A 25,927-nucleotide genomic window follows, 5' to 3' on the forward strand; every position below is an offset into this window, starting at 1 on the left:
TTGCCCCAAAGGTGCTTTTTTTGAAGAGGCTGAAGAAGCTTCTTGGATGAGAAGCGAAAGGTCTTCAAAGAACAACCAGAAAGTTCAGTTTCCTCTTGGAAAAAAAAGGACCTTTGGGACTTGAAGTCCACAAGGCTTAAAGTTGCCGAGTTTGGAGACCCCCGCCCTAGTTAAATAACCAGTAGTTGAAATCAGGGTGGCCCTCTTTGTCAGACCGAGGACTGAACCTGGCTTTTTGTTGTGATATGTTGAGATTGTTCTTCACGAGTCAGAGAAGGTGAGAAGAAAGGATGCAACAGATTGAAGAATGGGACTTGAAGTCAAACATATCTATAGGTCAGAGATGGCTAACCTTTTTGCCATCGCGTGCCAAAAGCGGGGGGAGCACAGGGGGGTTACATGCCAGTGTGCCCACACCCATAATTCAATGCCTCCTGCAGCCCACCCCCCGCGCATGTGTGTGCGATCCCTCCGCACTCCCGCCGCTTTTGGCACACAATGGCAAAAAGGTTACTGGTGGGCCCAGTAGACTGTTTTTTGCCCTCCCCAGGCTCCAGAGGCTTTCTTGGAGCCTGGGGAGGGCGAAAACGGCCTTCCCCACTCCCCCAGAGGCCCTCCGGATTCCGGAAACAGCCCGTTTGCCAACTTCTGGTGGAACCACAAGGCCCATTTTTTGCTGTCCCCAGGTTCCAGAGCCTTTCTAGTTAGCAAATGGCCTATTTCCCGACTTCCGGTGGGCCCGAAAGGCCCGAAAATCAGTTGACCAGCACGCATGTGCACGCTGGAGCTGAGCTAAGGCAACGCTTGCGTGCCCACAGATATGGCTCCATGTGCCACCTGTGGCATGTGTGCCATAGGTTCGCCATCACAAGTATAGGTTGAGGTGGGCTGCCCTGATCCAGTCAGCAATAATAAAGATCTGTTCACCTCAGTGGGTTCATATGGCAAGAAGGAATCAAAGTAAAAGCTTTGTAAAAAAAACAATACTCCTTTCCTTGGTGAGAAAGAGAAAGTGAAGTCTAGGTGTTCCTAAGCATTCCTGTGCCACATCTGGCTTCCATTTCCTTGTGCATCCGATTGCTTCCTGTAGGACCTCTTGCTGCCTTAACTCTCCTGGTTGCTTCCTCGTTGTCAACGTAAATTTTTTTGACCAAATTCAGAAGAGTGAAAACTTCTATCCCCTGCTCTTGTTCTCCCATCCAACAGTCCCCTTTGCAGCATAGAAACCCAGCGCGTAAATATTTCAAACGCTGCTTTGCCATTAAACATCGATTATGAATGAGTGCGCTTTTAATCCGGACAACCAGGATCTAAAAATAAAAGCTGCCCGTGACTTTGATGAGGGAAACAAAAAGCAGGACAGCAACATGACAGCTTCCCTACCTCACTCGGGTGGGAGCTTTTATCTTCCATCGAAAGATTGTGGTCAGCGTCCTCTTCTAAAGTTAGAATATTGGCTTTTCTCCCAGCAAAGGGAGTTTATCTTTTTAAGGAAAACTACCACCTAGTGGTGTTGAATGGCTCCTAATGTCACTTCTCCGAAATAGAAATAAACGAGGTGAACTCCAAAAGACACTGTGAATCAGAGCTATTCCAATCAGGGGGATCCAGAAACGCTTTGGAAATCCATCGTAAAATCCAGTGCTGGATCCTGACGGTTTGGTCCTGAGGCTCCTTCGTTGCGACTAGATTGTGTAGAGATGTGTTTGCACGAGTTTTCCTGTGGCTCGCTTTTGGGTGTTGGTGAATTTGGGAATGCGTTGTGAACATGAACAAGGGTCACCGGGGAAAGGGGGAGTGATGGAGTTGGCCATGCTGATGGGATTGGAAAGAGCTGGGGTAGGCAGTGCAGATTTAGGGTCTATGATCATTGGCCACAGCCAACTTACCATGGCCAACTCACCAACTCACTGCAGGACAGACAACTTGCTGCAGGACAAGAGTTATATACACTAATATCAAAGAAATAATGGAATAGAGTCATTAAAGAAAGGATGCAAAAGGAGGGACAGAATGAAATGTGAATGGCAAAACTTACAATAATTTTTATTTATTGTAAATAATTAAATAGAATCATTAAATTGTCCCGCAGCGAGTTGTCCTGTGGCGACTTGGCCATGATGAGTTGGATATGGTAAGTTGGCCATGTTGAGATGGTCATGGTAAGTTGGCCATGTTGAGTTGGTTATGTTGAGTTGGTCATGTTGAGTTGGCCATGTTGAGTTGGTCATGTTGAGTTGGCCATGTTGAGTTGGCCATGGTGAGTTGGTCATGTTAAGCTGGCCATGGTGAGTTGGTCATGTTGAGTTGGCCATGGTGAGTTGGTCATGTTGAGTTGGTTATGTTGAGTTGGCCATGGTGAGATGATCATGTTGAGTTGGCCATGTTGAGTTGGTTATGTTGAGTTGGCTATGTTGAGTTGGCCATGTTGAGTTAGCCACAGCAAGTTGGCTATGGTAAGTTGTCCCATTCCCCAGATTTAGGAGGGGCTTAGCATAAGACACTTTCACAGGGTGGTCTTAAGAATGCTTCAGCAGCAGGAGAGCAACCATCCCTTGGTCCTTAAGGAGTGTTGCCTGTAGTCTTTCCTTTTCTTTCTGACACCATGGAGTTACTGCTTCAGATTAATGAGATGCAATAAAGAAGCTACTTAAGATGGTATCACTATCCCTCCCCAGTCTCTCCTCCCCATCCCCTGCTTTTTATGGGCGAGCCCCACTTTGTACATTACGTCATTATCCACAGGTCTTGTATGGCAAGACCTCTTTCTCTTCTGGTGGTTTTTCTGGTTAATCAAAGTTATCTTTTAACTAAGCATCTACCTGCACATAAAAATTGTGTGACTTTCATGCAAGCAAGTGTGTTTTGCATTGACAGACTTGAGGAAAAAGCGGCTAGTCCTGGGGGCTTCGGGGAGGCAGGCTGGGTGCCGAATGCAACACAAATGCCCGGGTAGGGTCTGTGGCTTTGGAGGACACTTGCTTTCTTCTTCACCATCATTGATCCAAAGAGTGTTCTTGTCCTCTTAAACCAATACCAGATGACAGAAACTCTGTAAACCAGGGGTCTCTGACCTTGGCAACTTTAAGACTTGTGGGCTTCAACTCCCAGAATTCCTCAGCGAAGCTTCGCTGACTGAGGAATTCTGGGAGTTGAAGTCCACAAGTCTTAAAGTTGCCAAGATTGGAGACCCCTGCTGTAAAGAACTGGACTAAAATAGCTGCTTTTCCTCCTCCTCTCCATAGCTTCTTCCACCAATGCGTAACACTACAAATGATCAGTCACATCCAGTTCTTTCTCTACTGAAGTTGGGATCTCTTGTCTGTATCACCAGTCTCTAAGCCAGGGAAATTCATGTTTTACCTGGCCTAAATCTATCTGCTTCTTATCCCCTCAAAAAGTGCCCAATATGGCTATGTCCCTGTTATTAAATTCAGTTGTAAATGACCTCGTTTGGAATGGAGAGAAAGTGTTTCTTTCCAGCTAAAACGCACAAAAGGAGAAGTTCTTCTTTATTTTATGCTGATGATGTCATCTTTGTCTCCGGCCCCTTGGAGTGGCTTGCATAGATTATTTTTGACCCCTGGTTGCCTTGGAAACTGACTAATGATTAATTATGAAGAAAAACAAGCCATGGACGTGGTTGAAAAGTTCCCCAAGCACATTGACACTTGTTTCGGTAAACAACTGATTCCCACACCTTATTCCTTCCGTTGCCTTATTTTTCTTCATTTGGAAGGTTCATTTGCTTGCTATGAATGCCCAAACGCAAAATGCCATCGGTCATCAAATAAATGGCTTTGTAAAGTTTTGCAGATTGTCAAACACAACGCAGTTCTCCGTGTGTTAAAAAGCAAGTTGTTTACACTGAAATTCGGGCTGTGCATTTCCCATTTGATAAGAAGTCCTTATACCAGTGTTTCTCAACCTTGGCCGCTGGACGATGTGTGGACTTCAACTCCCAGAATTCCCCAGCCAGCAGAGCAGAGCTGACTGGGGAATTCTGGGAGGTCTATTTATTTGTTTGTTTGTTTGTTTGTTTGTTTGTTTGTTTGCTTGCTTGCTTGCTTGCTTGCTTTAATTTATATGCCGCCCTTCTCCGGAGACTCAGGGCGGCTTACAGTGCGTTAAGCAATAGCCTTCATACTTTTGTATATTTATACAAAGTCAGTTTATTGCTCCCATAATCTGGGTCCTCATTTTACCTACCTTAGAAAGGATGGAAGGCTGAGTCAACCTTGAGCCTGGCGAGATTTGAACTTGCAGTAATTGCAAGCAGCAGATGTTAATAACAGTGCTTTAGTCCACTGTGCTACCAAGGCTCTTCTTGGTACCAAGGCTCTTCTGGGAGTTGAAATCTACACATCATCCAGCGGCCAAGGTTGAGAAACACTGCCTTATACCAAACTGACGGTATTCCAAACAATTGTTGTCTGTCTGTCTGTCTCTTTCTGGAACCCTTGGATTGATCTCTGACTCCAGATGCTAAACTGAATAATGACATGAGGTTTGATCTTCCTGACATTGATGGAATTTAGAATTAAGGATAAGACTGAGAGGTCCAAAGCTATCCAGGTGAATTGGACTGCCATTTCTCAGAAACGGTGTAGGGTCTCCTGCTTGGGCGGGCGGTTGGAATAGATGATCTACAAGGTCCCTTCCGACTCTGTTAATCTGTTAAAGGACTCGTGCAAATTCTGAAAAGACTTGCAGCTTTTACATAAATGGTCATATCTTTGACCATTTGGCATTAGATATTTTTCCCCAGCCTACATACTTCAACCGTGTCTGGAGGACCTCAGTTTCTCTCTTTGGTCCGTTGGCTGGTTGTGGACATTTTTCCGTTTACAGGACACCATGGATACTGATGGGAATAGTTGAGCGTTGGGCCAGAAGTAGTAAAAAATCAGGTTATGAGCCCTTGACCAAGTATTTCCCGGGAGGTCCCTCTGACTATGTTGACCCCGATACCTTCTGCCTCATCCCAACTCACTTCCTAAGCATGACACGGAAGAGAGGAGTTATAGGCACGGCGTAGGATTCCTTGAAGGAAAAAGAGGATTACGACATCTGCTTAATAACAGTGGGATGTGCCCCAGCCTCAGACTGAAGAAGGTCACTGTAATAATGAGAAAATGCAGAAGATGATTGCATTTCCATCCTCTTTGGAAGAAAAGCCGTTAGACAGATTTGAAGATCAGGCTGTCTCCTCGGTTTTTATTTGCAGAGAAGTGAGCCTCTCACAGGTCCAAGCAGCAGTCAAATGCTATAACTTTCTGACATCAAGGTATTTGGCAGGACTTCAGCACGATGATCTCGGTGCCAGAGAAGACACGTTCGCCCGGGTTTTGACTAGTTCAGGGGTTATTTTAAGAGCCGCGTCTCTCAACTGCGTGGAGCCAGCCGGTTGTCTGGTTTGGGTTTCACACCGACTGAAGAGGCAATACTCTTGTTGTTCATTTATCGAGAGTGTGGGCTGAAACAGGCCATCTGTCCAGAAATATTGTCGGTATCACTTATCTGTAGGCTAGAGAAACAGAGAGAGAAGTGTGTTTGGTTGTGATTTGTGGAGAACAGATGTACGGCCTCAAAAGTCAAGGAAGTCTTCTGGATGTCAACGTTTCCAGAACTCAGGTTGAAATTCTGAACGCAGTTCAAACGGCAACTTTTGGACTTTTGATGGTTTTGAATCCTTGGTAATACTAGGTAATCCTCAACTCAGGACCCCAATTGAGCCCGAAATTTCTGTCGCTAAGTGAGATGGTCGTTAAGCGAATTTTGCCCTGTTTTATGAAGTTTCTTGCCACGGCTGCTAAGTGAATCACTGACATGGTTAAATAGAAAGCATGGCTGTGATGTGAACCTGGTGTTGTGGTCCGCCAGCAGCCTGCGGAGCTGACAGCGGAGTCAGACAACGATGAGGCTGAGGGAGGTTATGGGCCAGTCCTGGAGTCTGGGGAAGGCCTGGATGAGGGCTCTGCGTCGGAGGCAGAGATGGGGCCAGGGCCATCGGGGAGTGATGCGCAGACTTCGGAGCCTCCAGAGGCTGACAGTAGAGAGGCAGAGGAACAGGAGGAGCCTGTTCCTAGTGCATGTATGAGAAGAGCTGCCAGAAGGCGGGAGCAGCTAAAGCAGAAAGGACAACTCGGGAGTAAGGCCAAGAGATGATTGGCCCCTCCCATAAGGCTTAAAAGACCAGCAAAGGCTCTTGGGCTCTTTGTTGGAAAACAACCGTTGAGAGAATTGCTTCTTGTTTGGCTATAGTTATTTCTTCCATTCCTGAACTGTTGCCAAGAAAAGCCTTTGGCAGTTTGCCTAATTATCCCAAAGTCAGAGATAAACTAAAGACTGGTTTTTTTAAGGACTTTGCTTTCATTTCATTTAGAATACGCTGAGAATGAGTTCATTCTCAGCTCTTTTAATAAAATCTGTTTGCTTTTTGGAACTGTTTTGCATTTAATATCAACTACGTGGGCCTGGGTCACAACACCTGGCTTCCCTCTTGACGTTGCTGGTCAGAAGGTCTCAAAAGGAGGACCACATGACCCCGAGGACACTGCAACCGTCCTAACCAAGCGTCCGATGGGGATCCATTTTGATCACAGACCCTGGTACAACTATCGTAAGTGTGAAAAAAATGGTCGTTAACTCGCTTTTTTCAGTGCCGTTATAACTTCAAATAGTCACTGAATGAACTGTTGTAATTCGAGGATTACCTGTACTTGGAAACCCAGTTCTTCCATTTCTGGATCTCTACATGAGAGAGAGTCTTCCTTGAAATATCACCCAGGCTGTTATTCATTACCATTTCTCCTGGCCCACAACCGCAGAAGTCTTTGAGGAAGGAGGGTTACGTAAGAATTTCATTTATTGCCTGGAAAGAATTACAAGCATACCTCCGAGATCTTGGCAGCTTCGGTTCCAGACCACTGCCATAAAGTGAATTATCACAAAATAAAGCAAGTCCCACAAATATTTTGGCTTCCCAACGCAAATAAAAGTTAATTTCATCCTGTATTACTGCAGTCTATTAAGTGTGCGACAGCATTATGTCTAAACAACAAGATACATACCTTAATTACAAAACACTTTATTGTTTAAAAAAAACACTGGTCCTCATCTGAGCCAGTCGTATTGTCTTGTTGGAGGAGGATCTTGTAAAAAACAACAAAACCCCGGAATATCTGCGAAGAGCAATAAACCGAAGTGTAATAAAAATGTGGTATGCCCGTACTTGGAGTTGTTGAAACGCTGAAGGCATATTTTGGGTCAGGTGTTGGTTCTATTGTAAACCGGGTTTGAAGGACCCAGTTCAATATTTTCAACCAAACTGGGTTCAGTAATGAAAACTTGAATTTGAACCTAGAATGAAGGAGAAATTTCCTGACAGTGAGAATCATTAGTCAGTGGAAAAACTTGCCTCAAAAAGTTGTGGGTGCTCCAACACTGGAGATTTTTAAGAAAAGACTGGACCACTGTTTGTCTGAAATGGTATAGGACTGTGATGGTGAACCTATGGCATGGAAGTCTCGCTCTCACCAGACTCCTAGAAAGGCTCTGGAGCCTGGGGACAGCAAAAAACGGGCCTTCCGGTCCCACTGGAAGTTGGCAAACGGGCCGTTTCTGGCCTCCGGGGGAGTGGGAAGGCTATTTTCACCCTCCCCAGACTCCTAGAAAGGCTCTGGAGCCTGGTGAGAGAGAAAAACAGGCCTTCTGGTCCCACCGGAAGTTGGCAAATGGGCTGTTTCAGGCCTCTGGGGGTGGGGATGGGGAAGGCCGTTTTCTCCCTCCCCAGACTCCTAGAAAGGCTCTGGAGCCTGGTGAGAGAGAAAAACAGGCTACCGGGCCATCGCGTGCCAGGAGCGGGGAGAGTGTGGAGGGTTGCATGCGCAGGACGCATAGAATTATGGGTGTGGGCACGCACATACCCGACCCACCCCCCCACTCCTGGCACACGATGGCAAAAAGGTTAGCCATCACTGGTATAGGATCTCCTGTTTGGGCAGAGGGTTGGACTAGAAGACCTCCAAGGTCCCTTCCAAGTGTGCCGGTCTGTTATTCTATTATTCTGATGTGTTGTGGGTCTTACTTTACCTGTTTTTAAGCAGAGCTTCAACGAAGCAGGCTGGATGGCCTAGAAAATGATTCCAGATGGAGCTTTTTATACTGTAGATCAGGGTTGTCCAACTTTGACAACTTGAAGAGCTGTGGACTTCAACTCCCAGAATTCCCCAGCCAGCTATTCTGGGAGTTAAAGTCCAGAGGTTGCCAAGGAAGGTTGGATACCCTTCTTGGATAAGGTCTTCCTCCTTATTCTGAGGTATTCAGCAAACTGAGGTCAAGGAATCTTGCTATATTGAGAGAAACTACCTCCTGCTGATACCCTTTCAAGCTCTTCCATATCCTCTTCCTTTGTTTTATCATAAAGAATGTGTTTAAGGAGGCAAAGGTAAATTACGGCATTAACGTATTGATTAGACTTGCCGGGAGCTCTTTGCCAGTCAATTTCTGATGTTCAGCTCAGCATTTCTTCATGAAATGGTCTAGCTACTTTCTTAAGAAATTAATGGGCAGACCAAGAAGATCTGCTCGCCTCATTCAGGAGCTTCTGATTTTGAAATACTTCAGCCCACAAAGTATCCAGAGAGTCATAGTGACACATTGTCCTTCTTGGTCAATCTCTTCTCTGGGAATCTAGCACAGATAGTCCTCAACTGAAGACTACAGTGGAGCCTGGAATTTTGCTTGTAAGTCATTGCAGTTGTAAGTTGAGGCAACACAAGACCAGAATCAATTTTAAAGCAAGTCCTAAAGCAAGTCATATGGATAAATGAATCACATTAAGCAAATCACTTAAGCAACCGTCGTAAATCAAGAACTACCTGTAATTATTTTTTTGTCTACACTAGGAGTGGATAGAGAGAGATTTTGTTTGGTGCTGGGGGAAAGAGAGTTGAGCAGTCCCACCTACTCCCGTTAATTATCTGTTAAATTGAGTCTCTTTGCCATACAAACTTTAGCTCGGCTTTGAAAAAATGAGGGAAGTGAAAAGGCCCAAGATGTGGATCATGCCATTCTTCTCAAACGGTGTCTACTTATAGATGATGATGAAGAAGATAATGATACCTTGGCTCAGGTCACTCCACATCTTCTGATCTTGCACTACTTCAAGTTTTTCTATGCTCTGGTGGGTATCAGTTTTGATGGTGCTACTGACCGGTAGGTAGTAGTATTTTCAGCCGTTCGGTTGTGTCCAACTCTTGGAGACTTTATAGGCAAGTGCTCTCCAGGCTGTCAAGCACAGCTTCTTTCAGTTGTTGGATGTTCATCTTCATATCAGTTTTGATGGTGTCAAGCCAGCGACTTCTTTGCTTGCCCCTTCTACTTGGTCCACTAACCATTCCTAGCATCGTTGACTTCTCCAATGAATTTGCACATGAGACACGGCCAAAGTAAATCAGATGGAGTCTTATTATTTTGGCTTCTAGTGATGTGTCTGGTTTTATTCAGCGCCTTTCTGTTGGTAGCTCTGGTGATCCATGCTACATGCAATAATTTTATAGATAGGTACATGGAAATTAATAAGACTTGTGGTTAGTCCTGGAGTCTTCAGAGGAGGTCCACTTGATCATGGAAGTGCTCCAGAGTGGTGTTTTTTGCTGGGTTATCTAATATGGGGGTCTATGACAATTTGCCATGGCCAACTCGCCACAGCCAACTTGCCATGGCCAACTCACTGCAGGGCAACTTGTCATGGTCAACTCATGGGAACAACTCGCCACGGGACAAGAGTTTCACTAATATCAAAGAAACAGTGGAATAGAATCATTAAAGAAAGATGCAAAAGGAAGGACAGAGTGAAATGCGAATGGCAAAAATGAAAATAATTTTTATTTCTTTTAAATCATGAAATAGAATTGTTCAATTGTCCCACAGCGAGTTGGCTGTGGCGAGTTGTCCCATTCCCCCAATGTGAACCTTCTGTTTGCCAAACAGCAGAGTACTTCCAAGTGGATTGGTATCGATCCAGGGGTGAAATCCAGCAGGTTCTGACAGGTTCTGGAGAACCGGTAGCGGAAATTTTTGAGTAGTTCGGAGAACCGGCAAATACCACCTCTGGCTGGCCCCAGAGCGGGGAGGGAAGGGAGATTTTGCAATATCCTTGCCACACCCACCAAGCCACCCCACTGTGTAAAAAATATTTGAATTTCACCACTGTATCCACCTATAACGATGACTTCTCCATTCTGTTCTGCACGGCTAATCGAATGATCTCGTATTAATTCTGCACCAGTTTCCTGATCCATGCCATTTATTGCACTCCATATTCCCTTGCTTTGATTAATTTGGTACTTAGCTTATCATAAGAGAGCCGAGAAATGAAATGGCGATCATTACTCAAAGGGGGACATCACAGTAGATTCTGGGCTTTCATCGGTCCAAATGCACTCAACGCGTCCAAAATTGGGGCAGCAAAAAAAAAGATAGGAAATTATCGAGCTTGTATGTTTCTTCACAACAAAGATAAATTAAGAAGGGAGGGGGTTGGGCTATGTAGGGTGTCCTTTTCCCCCCCGAAACAGAGGACAACTGTCTCATTATGCAGATAAGAGCGCTGATGATATGCAGGGTTTTTTTTTGATGGTCGGGGCAATTGGTCTCTCTTCCTTTAAGTCCTCAGTTTTTATGAGGAAAGGGGAGGCCCGAGACAGATTGGAAGAGGCTGTAATTAATTAATTTATCAGGCCTGTTCCATCATGCTAATAGAATTAGCATACTCATTCTGATTCATTGCTCTACACCAGTCCTTTTGTGCATAAACAAGCCGAGGGGTGTAACCTTTGCTTGCAACCTTGCTTTCTTCATCTCATCAAGCAGTTCTGCCTCTGCCAAGTACCAGCATTTGACTGATGAAAATTGCCATGCTCTTTTGGGACGTGTTTTTACTTATGGGGACGCTGGGCTTATCGAGACAGAAGAAAACATGTTTTTTTTTTTTAAAAAAACTTCATCTCCCTTTAGAGCAGGGGTGGGGAACCATAGCTCATTTTTCAACTTGTGAGCTTCAACTCCCAGAATTCCATGCTGGCTCCGGCATTCTGGGAGTTGGAGTCCACAAGTCGTAAAGGGCCCATGGTTCCCCACCTCTGCTTTTAGAGTAGTGTTTCTCAACCTTGGAAGCTTGAAGATGGGTGGACTTCAACTCCCAGAATCCCCCAGCCAGCAGCGCTGGCTGGGGGACTCTGGGAGTTGAAGTCCACCCATCTTCAAGCTTCCAAGGTTGAGAAACACTGTTTTAGAGGGACAAAAAAGCTGGAGGAGACTGGCTTGTGGGCTTTTTGGAGGCATCTGATCGGGTTTCAGGACATGTTCCTTTGCATCGTAGATGCTCAGAAGAATCTGAGAGCAATGCGGTTGACCTCACAGTGTTGCTCTTTCAGGTAAACGAGGGAACGCTTCCGTCAAGATGAGTTTGCAGCATTGTGAGGGTTTTGGTAGGACCAGGTGGCGTAGTGGTGAGAACGCAGTATTGCAGGCGAACTCTGCCGACTGCCAGCAGTTTGATGCTGATTGATCAAGGTTGGCTCATCCTTCCGAGGTGGGTAAAATGAGGAGCCAGATTCCAGGGGGCAATAGGCTGACTCTGTAAACTGCTTAGAGAGGACTATAAAGCACTATGAAGCGGTATATAAGTCTAAACCCTATTGCTAACTAACATCCTAATATCTAACCTCCAACCAAGAATCCTGGTGGCACAGTGGTTAAAACACAGTATGGCAGGCTGACTTTGCCCACAGCCAGGAGTTCGATCCTGACTGGCTCAAGGTTGACTCAGCCTTCTACTTTTCCGAGGTCGATAAAATGAGGACCCAGATTGTTGGGGGGGGGGCAAGAGGCTGACTCTGTAAATCGCTTAGAGAGGGCTGTGAAGCACTATGAAGCGGTATACAAGTCTACTATTGCTATTGCTAATGGTACTTTATGTCTGTCCAACTTCTTAACCTTAAAACATACATTCCTGACAGTTGTTTCTCTCCAAATTCCTTCCATAGAAATGCAGTTGGAGCAGGGATGAAATTCAAAATTTTCCCCTCCCGGTTCTGTGAGCGTGGCTTGGCGGGCGTGGCAGGGGAAGGATACTGCAAAATCCCCATTCCCTCCCCACTCCTGGGGGAAGGATATTGCAAAATCCCCATTCCCTCCCCACTCTGGGGCCAGCCAGAGGTGGCATTTGCCGGTTCTCTGAACTACTCAAAATTTCCGCTACCGGTTCTCCAGAACCTGTCAGAACCTGCTGGATTGCACCCCTGAGTTGGAGAGAAATTCGGGGTCCCTGGAGTTCTGTGGTTTTGGGGCATGGGTGGAATGGATGCAGAGACCAACTGTAGATTTGATGGCATGGTGGAAGGAAAATTTGCTTGGATAAATTCCATACTTATTATCCCTTTGTATGGCTTCACAGCCCTATCCATCAAATGCTTTCATATTTTACAGGGTTGGGGTTTTTTTTAAAAAAAAAATAATAAAATAAAGCAGGCCAAAGAGAGAAATTTCGTTTCAGTGCTAGAACAAAGTGTTTAGCAAAACATGATGGTTTTGGGACAAATGTTTCCTTTGAAAGGACAACACGACAATCTCCTTTTTTTAGGAAAGAGCAATTAACCACATGGGAACCTTTTGGTGAAACAGAACAAGGAGACAAAGCATCTGAAGGTGGAAAACACAGGAGAGTTTCATAAATCTCCTAAATGAAACGCCTTTTATTTTTAGCTTTTAATATTTTATGCCTTCTTCAGCCGAACCGAGAAAGCAATTTAATCAGTTGCTAACCACAATAAAGCTGTGTTTTAGTAAGTAAAACTTATTTCTTCCAAGAAAAGCCACAAAGTTGTGATTGTGGCAGGGAGAAAGTCCCTTCTCTTGGCCCGTTCTGAAGTGGGGTTTGTGGAGTTCAAAGTTGTCGGATATTCACTGCGGGAATTTTTGCCTCCGTATGAGGACACAAAGCTCAAAGGAGGCTCTAAATGCATTTAAAATATGCTTGATTCTTCCTGTGAAGACAGGAAGGATGGAGGATTGTAATAGTCCTCAATTTACAAATGTTCGTTTAGTGACCGTTTGAACTTACAACATCACTGGAAAAAGTGACTTATTGCCAGTTTTAAACACTTACAATCTTTGCAGCATCCCTGTGGGGCAACTGGAAGGAGGAGGAGGAGGAGGAGGAGGAGGAGGAGGAGGAGGAGGAGGAGGAGGAGGAGGAGGAGGAGGAGGAGGAGGAGGAGGATTTCCACGGGTTTTGCCTGCCGCAGAGCTCACCACTCTGCCACTTACCTTCCAGTGGTACCTAACCATTTTCAAGATAGAGAGGAGTTTACAGTCACGGCTGATAGAAAAAAAAATACAGAATTGGCACTCATATAAATATTGCTAAAGTCTGATCATTCCCTGACAGTCAGGCTTTGTAATCCTGGGAAGAGGAGAAGACAATTTACATGACAAATTGTTAATAGTTGTATATTTTAAAAAGCTTTTGTGTAAGGCTTGCCTATTAAAAGGCTCGGGGGGGATGGTAGGGGAAGGAGGCTTTCTCTGAAGAGATTTAAGTCCAAAGGAGCGATTGCAAATTAATTCATCCCTGACAATAAGCCATGAATCGCAAAATGCATGCATTACAGGCAGTCCCCGACTTACAACAATTCCTTTAGTGACTGTTCAAAGTTACAACGGCGCTGAAAAAGTGACTTATAACAATTTTTCACAATTGCAACCTCTGCGGCTTTCCCATGATCATGTGATCGAAAATTCAGACGCTTGGCCACTGGTTCACATTTATGACCGTTGCTGTGTCTCGAGGTCAGGTGATTCCCCCTTTTGCCACCTCCTGACCAGCAAAGTCCACAGGGAAGTTAAGTTAAGTTTCACTTAACAACCGGGTTGCAAACTGATCAGCTGCAGTGATTCACTTAACAACTGCTTCAAGAAAGGCTGTAAAAGGGGGCTAAACTCAACTTGGCAACGGTCTCGCTTAACCACAGAAATGTTGGGCTCACTTGTGGCCGTACGTTGAGGATTACCCGTACTAACCTTCAACCATTATTCAGTCTAGTTTATGTAACCAGATCCATGAAGTTTATAAGGTGGAGCTGCATATTCAACATTCATTTCAATGTAATAACAACTGAGAGGAATTACATTAAAGGTTTTTTTCCTGAAGACAAGGGGACAAATTATCTACAGATGTCTCGAGATTAAAGTACTTTTCGGAGTATAAGACACACTTCTTCTCCCCCTAAAAGAGGATGGAAATGTTGGTGTGTCTTATACACCGAATATAACCATTTTTGGCCTCCCAAAACCCTGCCATCCCATTTTTGCCAAAAATAGGTCTGTTTTTCACAAAAATGGGACACGCAAAGGGTTCAGGAGGCCTGCAGAGTGCTCCTGGGGGCTGGGGAGGGCAAAAACAGGATGCACAGAGACAAAAAACTTTTTTTTCCCCTCGTTTTCCTCTTCGAAATCTTGGTGCGCCTTATACTCCGGTGCGTCTTATAGTCCAAAAAATACAATAATTGTTTTCAATTTGATTCATTGCGGGTTGCCTTAGCGCAGGTATACTCCAACCTTGGGAACTTGAAGGCTTGTGGGCTTCAACTCCCAGAATTCCCTAGTCAGCCATGCTGGGGATCAGGGGAGGGTTCTACTTACCTTTACTACAAGTTTGCAACGGGATTGCGTGCGTGCGCTTGCTTTGGTCTATTGCGCGCCTTGCTTCTGTGCATGCAAAGATCGCCGATGGCGATATCCGGGACAGTGGGCGGGGCCGTCTGCCAGTTTTACTACTGGTTTACTACTGAGCCGAGGTGGCGCAGTGGTTAGAATGCAGTACTGCAGCTACTTCAGCTGACTGCTAGCAGATCAGCGGATCAAATCTCACCGGCTCAAGGTTGACTCAGCCTTCCATCCTTCTGAGGTGGGTAAAATGAGGACCCAGATTGTTGGGGGCAACGTGCTATTTAGTATACTGTCTTTGGTGTAAGCTGCCCGGAGTCCTCGGAGAGTGGGCGGCATAGAAATATAACTAATAAATAAATAAAATAATAAATAAAGGTTCATGCGAACTGGTCTGAACCAGGGGCAACCCACTGCTGGGGATCACTCCACGCCCCGTGAAGTGGATTGCAGGACATTTTGCAATCCCCTTCAACCAAGCGAGGATAAGTCTCAAAAGAACGCTGGTTTCCCTTGCTGGGCTCTTTGGTGGCCTTCAATCCAGCGAGAGAGTGATGCTTGGGGTCTCTTTGCAATGCTTCCTGCTCACAGCAGACTGAGTTCACCTCCTGCCGTTTCCTACCTTGTGCCAGAATGGAGGTAATGGATCTGGCAGACTCAGCAACTCCAGCCTAACGATGTTGAGCCTCCGGCTATTAATTAAAGTTTCAGTTTTCATCCACATGGTTGGAGCCCTAGAGAACAATAAGTGCCCTTGCAGCATCCATCTGAGAGGGAAGGTGGAGGCAACTAAATTCTCCCCTCTCCTTTTACTTTACACACCTCATTTGGTGATGAGGATGTACTGATGGAGGGGAAAGGGATGGGTAGGCACCTGTCATTCATATTATCCTTTGAAGTCTGTGTCTGTTTTGTTGGGTTGGCTTTGCAACCCAACAAGACGGACACAGACTTCAGAGGATCATTAGAACTGCAGGGAAAACAAGTCTTAAAAGTTGCCAGGTTTTGGAGATCCCTGTTCTATTGTACCATCATAGGAATTATTATTTAGAATCGAAAATAGAATAGAATAGAAGAGAAGAGAAGAGAAAGAGAAAGAGAAAGAGAAAGAGAAAGAGAAAGAGAAGAGAAGAGAAGAGAAGAGAAGAGAAGAGAAGAGAAGAGAAGAGAAGAGAAGAGAAGAGAAGAGAAGAGAAGAGAAGAGAAGAGAAGAGAAGAAGAGAAGAGATGGACACACAAGGAATTTGTCTTTGGTGCATATGGTCTCAGTATACATAAAAAGACAAGATACATTTGTCAAGAATCATAAGGTACAACACTTAATGATAGTCATAGGGAACAAATAGGCAATCAGGAAACAATATCAACATAAATCGTAAGGATACAAGCAACAAGGTACAGTCATAAGTGGGAGGAGATGGGTGGTGGGAACGATGAGAAGATTAATAGTAGTGCAGACTTAGTAACTAGTTTGACGGTGTTGAGGGGATTATTTGTTTAGTAAAGTGATGGCGTTGGGGAAAAAACTGTCCTTGTGTCTAGTTGTTCTGGTGTGCAGTGCTCTATAGCTTCGTTTTGAGGGTAGGAGTTGAAACAGTTGATGTCCAGGATGCGAGGGGTCTGTAGATATTTTCACAGCCCTCTTTTTGACTCGTGCAGTATACAGGCCCTCAGTGGAAGGCAGGTTGATGGAATTGTTTTTTCTGCAGTTCTAATGATCCTCTGAAGTCTGTGTCTGTCTTGTTGGGTTGCAGAACCAAACCAGACAGTTATACGTTATACATGCCCATATTCTGGAGATATAGAAGTTTCCCTGATGAAGGGCTCCAGAACGAGACCAAAAGCTTGGAAGAATAAACCTTTTGGTCCCAGGGACCGACTCAGATTTGGATCCTGCAACCTTATCCTGGGACACGTATCTATTTACTTTCATTGGTGGATGGATTTCTCACACGGATTTGCCCAAAGACTGCACCAACTTGCTCTCTAACTCACCCCCACATTCAGGGTGGTGGATCCCACCGGATAATTTTACAACGCTGTTCTCCTTTGGCGAGTAATCCTTCACGACGACTGGCGGCTCCCGTGACATTTGCAGCTTCCTTGCTACCCAAACGGCATGAATATAAGGCTGGAATGCACACAGGCATTTTTACAAGGCTCCGTTTCTTTTCACAAGTTTCTTTCCAATTTATTTATGTTCTGGACTCCCTCCCTCCCTCTGCCCCCCTCCCTCCCTTGGCACAACAAAGAAGTCTTTTGAGGCCTGTGTGGCTTTTGGTCTTCTCTGTTTTCAGAGAATAGAGACCTGTGATTTACTGCTGGGGCTCTGATCATCTCCCCTTTCCCCCCTCTTTGCCTTTGCTCGGTGCTTTCCCATATGCTAACAGGCCACCATGTCAGCGGGACAACGGGAGGAGGTCCTGGCGATGGCCCTTTCCAGTCCTGGGAGGAACAAGGCAGGGAAGAGCTTCTGGGACAGGAACGGGTGGGCAGAAAGCATCCTGTGGTCCTTGCAAAGAAACGTTTGCAGATTTTTCGAAGAGGTTGTGATGGCACAGAAGAGTAAATCTCTCTCGGCTGCGAGAGAAGGACTGCACAGCTTCTGGGACTGTCTTGGGAACCCTTTTGCTTGGCATGAAAATATTGTGGTGTGTGTGTGATGTAGTGAACAAGGAACCCACTGGGAAGAGAGGACGTGCCTTAGATTTAGAGATGGGTGAAGCTAAAACAGTTTTTTCTATATACGTTTTAAAAAATCTGATTTTATTTGTGCATGTAGAAGTGCCGTCCCCTTGTCCCTATTGCACAAGAATTGAATGGAGAGAGAGAGAGAAAGAGGGAGGGAGAGAAATAAATTACAAGGCAGACTGAATTGCCAGGATGCCTGTTCCTTGCTTTTAAAACAATGCCAGCAGAAGCCATGCCGGGCATATGGCTGCTCTTGGCTGCGGCGCACAGTTGCGTTATCTTGCCATTGTGCTGCCGAGGCTGTCGTTGTTTCTGTGTTAACATTTATTCAGGAAAAGCACAGCATGATCCTCGAAACACAGCTGTGGCAGAACAATAGTAGCACAGTGTGCGTGGCACACGGAGATCTCGCTGTCACGCCTGGGTGGCTGCTATGAGACATGCGCCTTTGCAGGTGTTGCGAAGACCCAGCCATGCATCTTTGATGTGTTGCAATATTTGCCGGGATTCCTTGCAGGCCCTGGGATATTTTCTGCCCCTGGGGAGCAAGAAATAGAAGGACAAAGGAGGAAATGGCAGAGGGCAACAATAGCCTTTTGCAGCCTGGCACCCTCCAGGTGTGGTGGGACTGCCAGAGAATTATCAGCCAGTGTGGCACACCCGCTGTCCGGATGGTGCTTGAAAGAAGCATGGCTGGCTCAGGAATTCTGGGAGTTGAAGTCCACAGTCAGGTCATAAATAGAATAGAATAGAATAAAATTCTTTATTGGCCAAGTGTGATTGGACACACAAGGAATTTGTCTTGGTGCATACAATCTCAGTGTACATAAAAGAAAAGATACATTCGTCAAGAATCATAAGGTACAACACTTAGTGATAGTCATAGGGTACTAAAGCAGGAAGGAAGGAAGGAGAGAAAAGGAAGAAGGAGGGAGGGAGGGAGGAGAAAAAAGGAAGGAAGGAAGGAGAGAAAAGGAAGAAGGAGGGAGGAAAGAAAGAAGGAGAAAATAGAATAGAATTCTTTATTGGTCAAGTGTGATTGGACACATAAGGAATTTGTCTTGGTGCATACGCTCTCAGTGTACATAAAAGAAAAGACACTTTCATCAAGAATCATAAGGTACAACACTTAATGATAGCCATAGGGTACAAATAAGCAATCAGGAAACAATATCAATATAAATTGTAAGGATACAAGCAACAGAGTTACAGTCATAAGTGGGAGGAGATGGGTGTTGGGAACGATGAGAAGATTAATAGTAGTGCAGACATAGTAAATAGTTTGTCTGTGTTGAGTCACCATAGTTGTCCAGCCTTGTCTTAGTTGCTCGAAAAAGATGCACTCGGATGCTCCATTGGCATCCCTGCATGTTCCAAAAGCTCCTGTTTCGAATTGCACCCAATTTGCTGCCAACCTCTGATCCTTGGTGCCAAACTGTTTTCAAGCTGTCAATTCACACAGCAGCAGCGTTGGGAGGGCAGGCAGCCATTTTTTTTCCATCGGGAGAAGCAGAAGGCGTGGTAGCCATGGAGCAGAACGGTCCTAACAGAAGAGGAAGGAGCTGCTCCTCCTTCTGATGCTGTCAGTGTTGGTGAGGAAATCCATGGAGCTGCAGTTGCAAAGCCTGAACTTGAATGGAGCGATGGGTGAAGGAGACATGCCAATTTCTCCGAAAAGGAAGCTAGCTCAAGCCTCTCTGCACAGGAGACTGGTTGGGGGAGGGGGCGGAAGGGAAATTAACCGTCTTCCTTTGTGGTATTCTCAGCAAACTAAATACATTAAGGTGAATTATTTGAGGAAACCGTTGTCCTTAGATTACAGTGATTTGATAACAGACCAGAGCCAAAATCTGCAGCATAACATCTACGGAGATCACGGAACTTTCTCTGTGGTTAAAGCCCTGTGGTTTTGCTTCAATTCTGCCAATTTCCTCTGTTTAATTCACAATAGTCCATTTAGTGCTAATGATGCTATATCAGTCAGCATCCTTGAGTCATTAGGGACTAATGAAAACTGTATTTTTCTTTCTTTCCCCTCCCCCCCTTCCTGCTTCTTGCTCGATTTCATCTGGCTGCTCCATTTTTCAAACGTGGCTGCCTGGAATGACCTCCCTCTGGCCTCAACTCTGGATGCCTTTGGTCTTCGTCTTAAAAAGGTAAGAACTCCTGTAAACACAGTACGCCACAATTGAAGTTTCCAGGCAAAATGGCGCCGACTTTTCTCGATGGTGCTAATCAATCCATTGATTAAAGAACTACCTGACATTACTCTCCATGGGCAGATTTTGAAACTGTTGTAATCTGAAAGAATGGCCTAAAAGTTAGCTAGGAGGCTCCAGGTAACATTTATAGACTTGAAAAATGGCCTTAGGTCCACAATTTTATGTGAGCTCAACTCGTCAAAGCTTTTGAACTCATGCTTTGGAGCTGCGCTATTCAAATAGCATCCAGCTATGGAGCTATTTGATACAGGAGGTGGCGAAGACTTGCACAAACACACTTGTAGCCTCTTTCTTTGTTGCCCACAAACTGTCTGGTGCTCTAGAACAGATTGGGCCTCCAAACCTGGCAACTGTGAGACTTGTAGACTTCAACTCCCAGAATTCCCCAGCCAACATGGCTGAAGGATGAAGCCCACAGGTCCTAAAGTTGCCACTCCTGAAATATGCGGAGGGCTGAGGAATTCTGGGAGTTGAAGTCCATAGGTCTTAAAGTTGCCAGATTTGGAAACCCCTGCTCCAGGGGTGTCAAACTCAAAATGACACGTTGTCACGTGACGTATCGCAACTTCCCCCCCCCTTTGCTAAACTGAGGGTGGGTGTGACCAGTGTGTGATGCATTAGGCCCATGGGCCGCGAGTTCGACACCCCTGCCCTGCTCTACAATGCGTATTTTGCACAGATGTTATAACCCAGATATGTGATACACCGATGTAAGGAACTCTAGTTACCAAGTAAATTTACCCATCCTTAGCTCAGGATTTGACAATGTACAATCACCTGTGATCAACCGGTCAAGGATTTTGGTTTCCCAAAATTTTGGTGGTGTTGCAGTTACTCTACAAGACATGAGCCAATCCTTCTCCATTAGAATGGACACTTTTTCGTGGTATTTTGTGTGGTTTTCAGGGTGACTTCTGCTCTTCTTTTCTCGATGACAAGGGGAACTTGCTAGAACTGTGTCGCGTTGTGCTTGTTCTCTTGTTTTATTGAATGGTGCTTGTTGGCCAGAGAGCCACGTAGGTGTAGGACAAAGTGGAGGACACTTAAAGGTTTCAGTTAATCATTGGGAGAAAGATATTGTCTAAGTTTTTTGCTTATTGCAGAAAAAAAACCAAAACAAACACAAAGATATTTGATTATGACAAATTGCTACATGCATTTAGCATTGTTTTCCTTCATTTTTGGCTACATTTCTGAGCATGTATGAGACTTAACACAGGGTTGAAAAATTTTGAGAATGTTACCCAATTTCCTTTCAATAATATTTTTCTGCTGACTTTCATTCGTATGTAGGAGCTCTTTTAGATCTTTGTCTGAGTACATGAATAGTTGCCTCAAGGGCTCTGGATGGGTTCCCTTCTCTTCGCTTCCCCTCCTTCGTCCGTTCACTCAGCCAAGCAGTGGAAGGGAATTAGCCATCCAGAAGATTTTTAATGGAAAGGAAGTGGGGGGGGAGGAGAATAACAGAATAACCGAGTTGGAAGGGACTTTGGAGGTCTTCTAGTCCAACCCCCTGCTCAGGCAGGAAACCCTACACCATTTCAGGCAGATAATTGTCCAATCTCTTATTAAAAACCTCCAGTGGTGGAGCTCCCACAACTTCTGGAGGCAACTTTTGAATTATCTGTGTCAGGGCGTTGATTAATCCCATTCTGCTTTTGGGATAATCACCCTGGTTACGAGGAGTGGATCGAGGCCTTTCCTTGCGAGTATACTTTCAGAAAATAAAACCTGAAGATATTTTCTAAGAAAACTCATTTATTTGTTATAAAGAAAATAAAACATCTCACTAACTAAGAAAAGTAATTGTTACATTTTGAATATAGTTCGTGCCAGCTGCTTTCTCAGAAGCCGGACCTCTGGCAAGAGAACAAAGGAAGAAGTGTGAAGGAATGTGGGGTGGACATGCACAGTTTAGCTTACTGATAACAATTCTTGGCAAGCTACGGAAAGTCTGATAGTCCAGAAATGATGAGCTCAGCTGGTAAATAAAAGAACGCAGTGACAATCTGGTGGATCATCCATTTATTTATTGATGTATTGATGTATTGATTTCATTGATTGATTGATTGATTGATTGATTGATTGATTGATTGATTGATTCATTCATTCATTCATTCATTCATTCATTCATTCATTCCATTTCCAATGAAGATATTAGCCCTTTCAATTCTGGTTGCTGAGTGTCTGGATCATGAACCTGTGATCGTACGGCAATGCTATGGCTGGAACTTCAAGGACTAGATTATAACTGCATAATCTGTTTCCCCCAAAATAAGACATCCCCTGATAATAAGCCCATTCGGGCTTTTGAGCGCATGGCAATAAGGCCAAGCGCTTATTTCAGGGTTCAAAAAAATATATATAAGACAGGGTCTTATTTTCGGGGAAACACGATAACACTCATGAACCTCCTTTGTAAATTTGAACAGTCACTGAATGAAGGGTCATTAGGCGAGGACCACCTGTAATCGGTGTGACGAATAGAGGCTTCAAGAAGCCAGCTCTGTTTAGCAGTTGATACGGCAGGAACATAAAAGCTTAGATGGTGTGAAGATAGTAAAAGGTATATTTTTGGCTCCCCTGCTCATAATTTCCAGAAACTGAGGTCATCCCCCTCGCGAGCTGAATGGCAAGAGAGTGACCAAAAATAGCCCCTTTTTCATCCAGCATGCAATTATGGAGAAGGCTGATGGCTGCCAGCGTAAGCAGCTTCTAAAGGCAAATTAGACCAATTTGTGGAGGAGAATGGTTTGAAGAGCTCCTGGTCACCATGAATAATCTGACTTCCAGTGTCAAAGGCAGTGGGGCCACCTGTTGTGCTGATCTTCTTCTGTTTGAGGGCCTCCTGCTGGCATCCAGTTAACTGCTTTGGGGGGAAAAAGAGTGTGACCTACCTAGGCTAATGATCTGATCCAGAGTGATGGTCTCCGTTTGTGCGATAATGAGATGTGCTAGAGGGAAGAGATGGTGCCAGGTAGGAAGAAAAACAGGCAGTGGAGATCTTGTTTGTCATGCATTGGCTTTCTGGTAAGAAAAAATGAACCACCAGAAGTTGTCTGTGAGTCCAGTTTAAGCTTCGTTCTTGATGCTGCTTGCCCTGCTGTTAAACAAATAGGAAAACTATTCCTGTGCTACTCAACGCTCTTATCGTAACTTGATTAAGAACAATTCACCAGTGGAACCACTTGCCTCCAGAAGTTGTAAATGCTCCAACACTGGAAGTTTTTAAAAAGAGATTGGATAACTATTTGTCTGAAGTGGTGCAGGGTTTCCTGCCTGGGCAGGGGGTTGGACTAGAAGACCTCCAAGGTCCCTTCCGACTCTGTTACTCTGATGTTCTTCTGTTCTGTTCTTCTGTTAGCTGATTGAAATACAAGCCTTCGGTGTCCATGAAAAATCATACTCTGATTCTTTTTTTCCTTTATGTCGAAGATTTGGATTGATGGATAGTTAAATATCGGCACAGACCAAAGATCCCATCCCTGTCGAGAAATTATTCAGAGTTATTCAAGGTAGTTCAGGATTACACCAAGCAGGTTGTTGTACACTTCCTTATTTTCGTTGATGTGTTGACTTTCAGTTTTGACTCAACAACCTTTGTTCCGTAGCTGAGGAAAAGGATTTTATTATCATTATCATATTGATGATAACACTGGCGTGTTTTATTCTCCTGCTTTTCTAAATATTAATGCTTCAAGCCTGTCACTTTTCTTTTTGCATCCTGATGGGAATACAATGAGGTTCAGGGTTCTCAGTCAAGCATAATTCAGACATCTGGAGAATTTTTCAATGTTTGGAACCTTTCCAGCATATTTTGAAATGTAAAACTAAAAAAGACAATCCGTGTTGCTGTCTCTTTTGACATAGCAATAGCTTCTCGGTGGAAAAAAAAAGATGTATTTTGAAGCTGGCATCGAGGCGCCAAGTTTGGACAAGATTTCAAATAAATCTTCACCCTTTTCCATGTTGACTTGGGACCATTTGGAAACTGTAACCGGAAACATTTGAAAGTCACCGGATCGCTTACCTTTGATAGTTTGTGAATCCAAAAGGCCACCAGATGTTTAATGGAAAAGTTTTCTTCTTCCACTTATCTTTTGATTCAGTTTCTTAAAAAGGGTTTCTGTTCCAAAGTGAACTACCCTGCTCTACGGAGTAGAGAGTTGGTCTTTGACAGAATGCCACTTGAAAAGACTGGAAACATTTGAAATGTGGATTTACAGGCGGCTGTTAGGTAGAAGCTGGGTTGACAAAATCAGAAATGAGGAGGTGATAAGCCGCCTGGGAAAAGCCAAGAGAAATCATCAAAACCATTAAAAAGCAAAAGTTAGAATATTTTGGGTATGTGATGCAACACCCAGAAAAATACAGCATCCTTCACTTAATCCTCCAGGGAAAGAGGGAAGGCAAACGAGGTCCACCACCACCCTTGGAAGGAACTGAAAAAGAAATGATGTAATGGATTAAAGGAAGGATGCTCTCAAGTATGGCTGGCTCAGGAATTCTGGGAGTTGAAGTCCACAAGTCACGAAAGGGCCATAGTTCCTCATCCCTGCCCTAAAGGCAGGTGCTACTCTCTCTCTTCTTGTCGAGGAGCAATATTGGCTCACCAAGCAAGTCTCCCATCCATCCATCTTCTCATCGTACAGCCGACGCAGTGCAGCCTTTCCCCACTGTCCCCCAGGAAAGCCTGCATCCCTCTCTCTGAAGAGAATGCAAAAACTGGATTTTGTTAAGAGCAACCATTGTCATCTTGAGATTAATTGCTGGGTGTATTATTTGCATAGCTGTGGAGCCAAGCTGCCTCGGATGTTGGAGAGCGAGGGAAGTAATAGCTATCCCGCCAAAAATAAAAACGAAAACGAAAATGAAAGGAACAAAATGAAAAGCTGGGTATTGTGGTAGAGAAATTGGAGAAGATTGCCTGTATGCATCTCAGCGTACCATGGGGAACGCTTATAGTACAGAGCGATTAATAACAATAGAGGGCAATCCGAAAAGCTTTTTAGTAGTACTTATGTGCCGCAGTTTTCAATCACGGTGGTAAAATAATACAGCAATAATAGTATGCATTGATTATTGGACCATAAATATCTATGTGTTTTACAGCATAATTTCATATCGTTGTTCCTTTCATGCTCCAGTAATGCTTCTGATTGAACTTGTAGCATTTGGCATTCTGTCGCATTTTGAGCCTTGCAGATTTAGGTTTTTAAAAATTAGAGAAAACTTTCACAGAACATAATGGGATATAGCGGTTGGTTTGTTTACATGTTTACAAGCAGAATTTGTTTCTTTGTAAGCGTCGGTGGGGGTCCCAGCGGGATTTGGGCATAGGGATTGGGGGACTGTTTCTTTGTCCAATTTTCTTTGTCGTGTACATCCCATAACAGGGAAAAGAAAAAAAATCAACAGATATTAGAATATCTCTTTAGAAATGCATACGGCGTCCTATCTTGTACAAATAATTCTAAAAAGCTCACAACAATATTAAATAAAAACAGAATAAAGGAAACCAGACCCACCACAGCACCACCTCTCCCAAACCCAGGGGTGCAACTTCATATGGCCTTATAATCACAGGTGCTATTCAGCAGGTTCTGGCAAACCGGTAGCAGAAATTTTGAGTAGTTTGGAGAACCGGCTAATACCACCTCTGACTGCCTCCAGAGTGGGGTGGGAATGGAGATTTTCCAACATCCTTCCTCCTGGAGTGGGGTGGAAATGGAGATTTTGCAGTATCCTTCCCCTGCCATGCCCACCAAGCCATGCCCACAGAACTGGTAGTAAAAAATTTTGAATTCCACCACTGCTTCTAAATGCTCTTACTTCTGGCTCACTTCTGTCCTAGGCCAAGGCCTGGATGGGGGACAGGTCTCTGGAAGGCTAAGGCTAATCGCGTGCCCACACCCATAATTCAATGCCCCCCGTGCCCTGCCCCTCCGCACATGTGCACAGAACCCCCTGCACATGACCCGCCCCCCCCGGTGCCCCATTTTGGGCCTAGCAGGCCTCCCTGAAGCCTCTGGAGGCCAGAAACGGCTCATTTCCCAACTTCTGGTGCACCTGGAAGGCCCGTTTTTCACCCTCCCCAGGCTCCAGAGGCTTTCTTGGAGCCTGGGGAGGGCAAAAACGGCCTCCCCCACCCCCAGGAGGCCCTCCGGAGGCCAAAAACACCCTCCCAGAGCCTTCGTGCGAGCCCTCTACTTACCTGGCATCCAAAATGGGCCACATGGAGATTCCTGGGAGAGGAGGGACAGCTGAAAATTAGCTGGCCG

The 25,927-nt window shown here is 44.8% G+C and overlaps 1 protein-coding gene across 6 annotated transcripts in view; it reads left to right on the forward strand.

Moving 5' to 3' along the window:
- NCAM1 (neural cell adhesion molecule 1) overlaps window positions 1-25,927 on the forward strand; it is a 192,155-nt gene that overhangs the window by 51,385 nt on the left and 114,843 nt on the right. The window lies entirely within an intron of this gene.

This window comes from Pantherophis guttatus, chromosome 9 (genome assembly GCF_059756535.1).
Source record: "Pantherophis guttatus breed Tessera chromosome 9, ASM5975653v1, whole genome shotgun sequence".
Classification (NCBI taxonomy): domain Eukaryota; kingdom Metazoa; phylum Chordata; class Lepidosauria; order Squamata; family Colubridae; genus Pantherophis; species Pantherophis guttatus.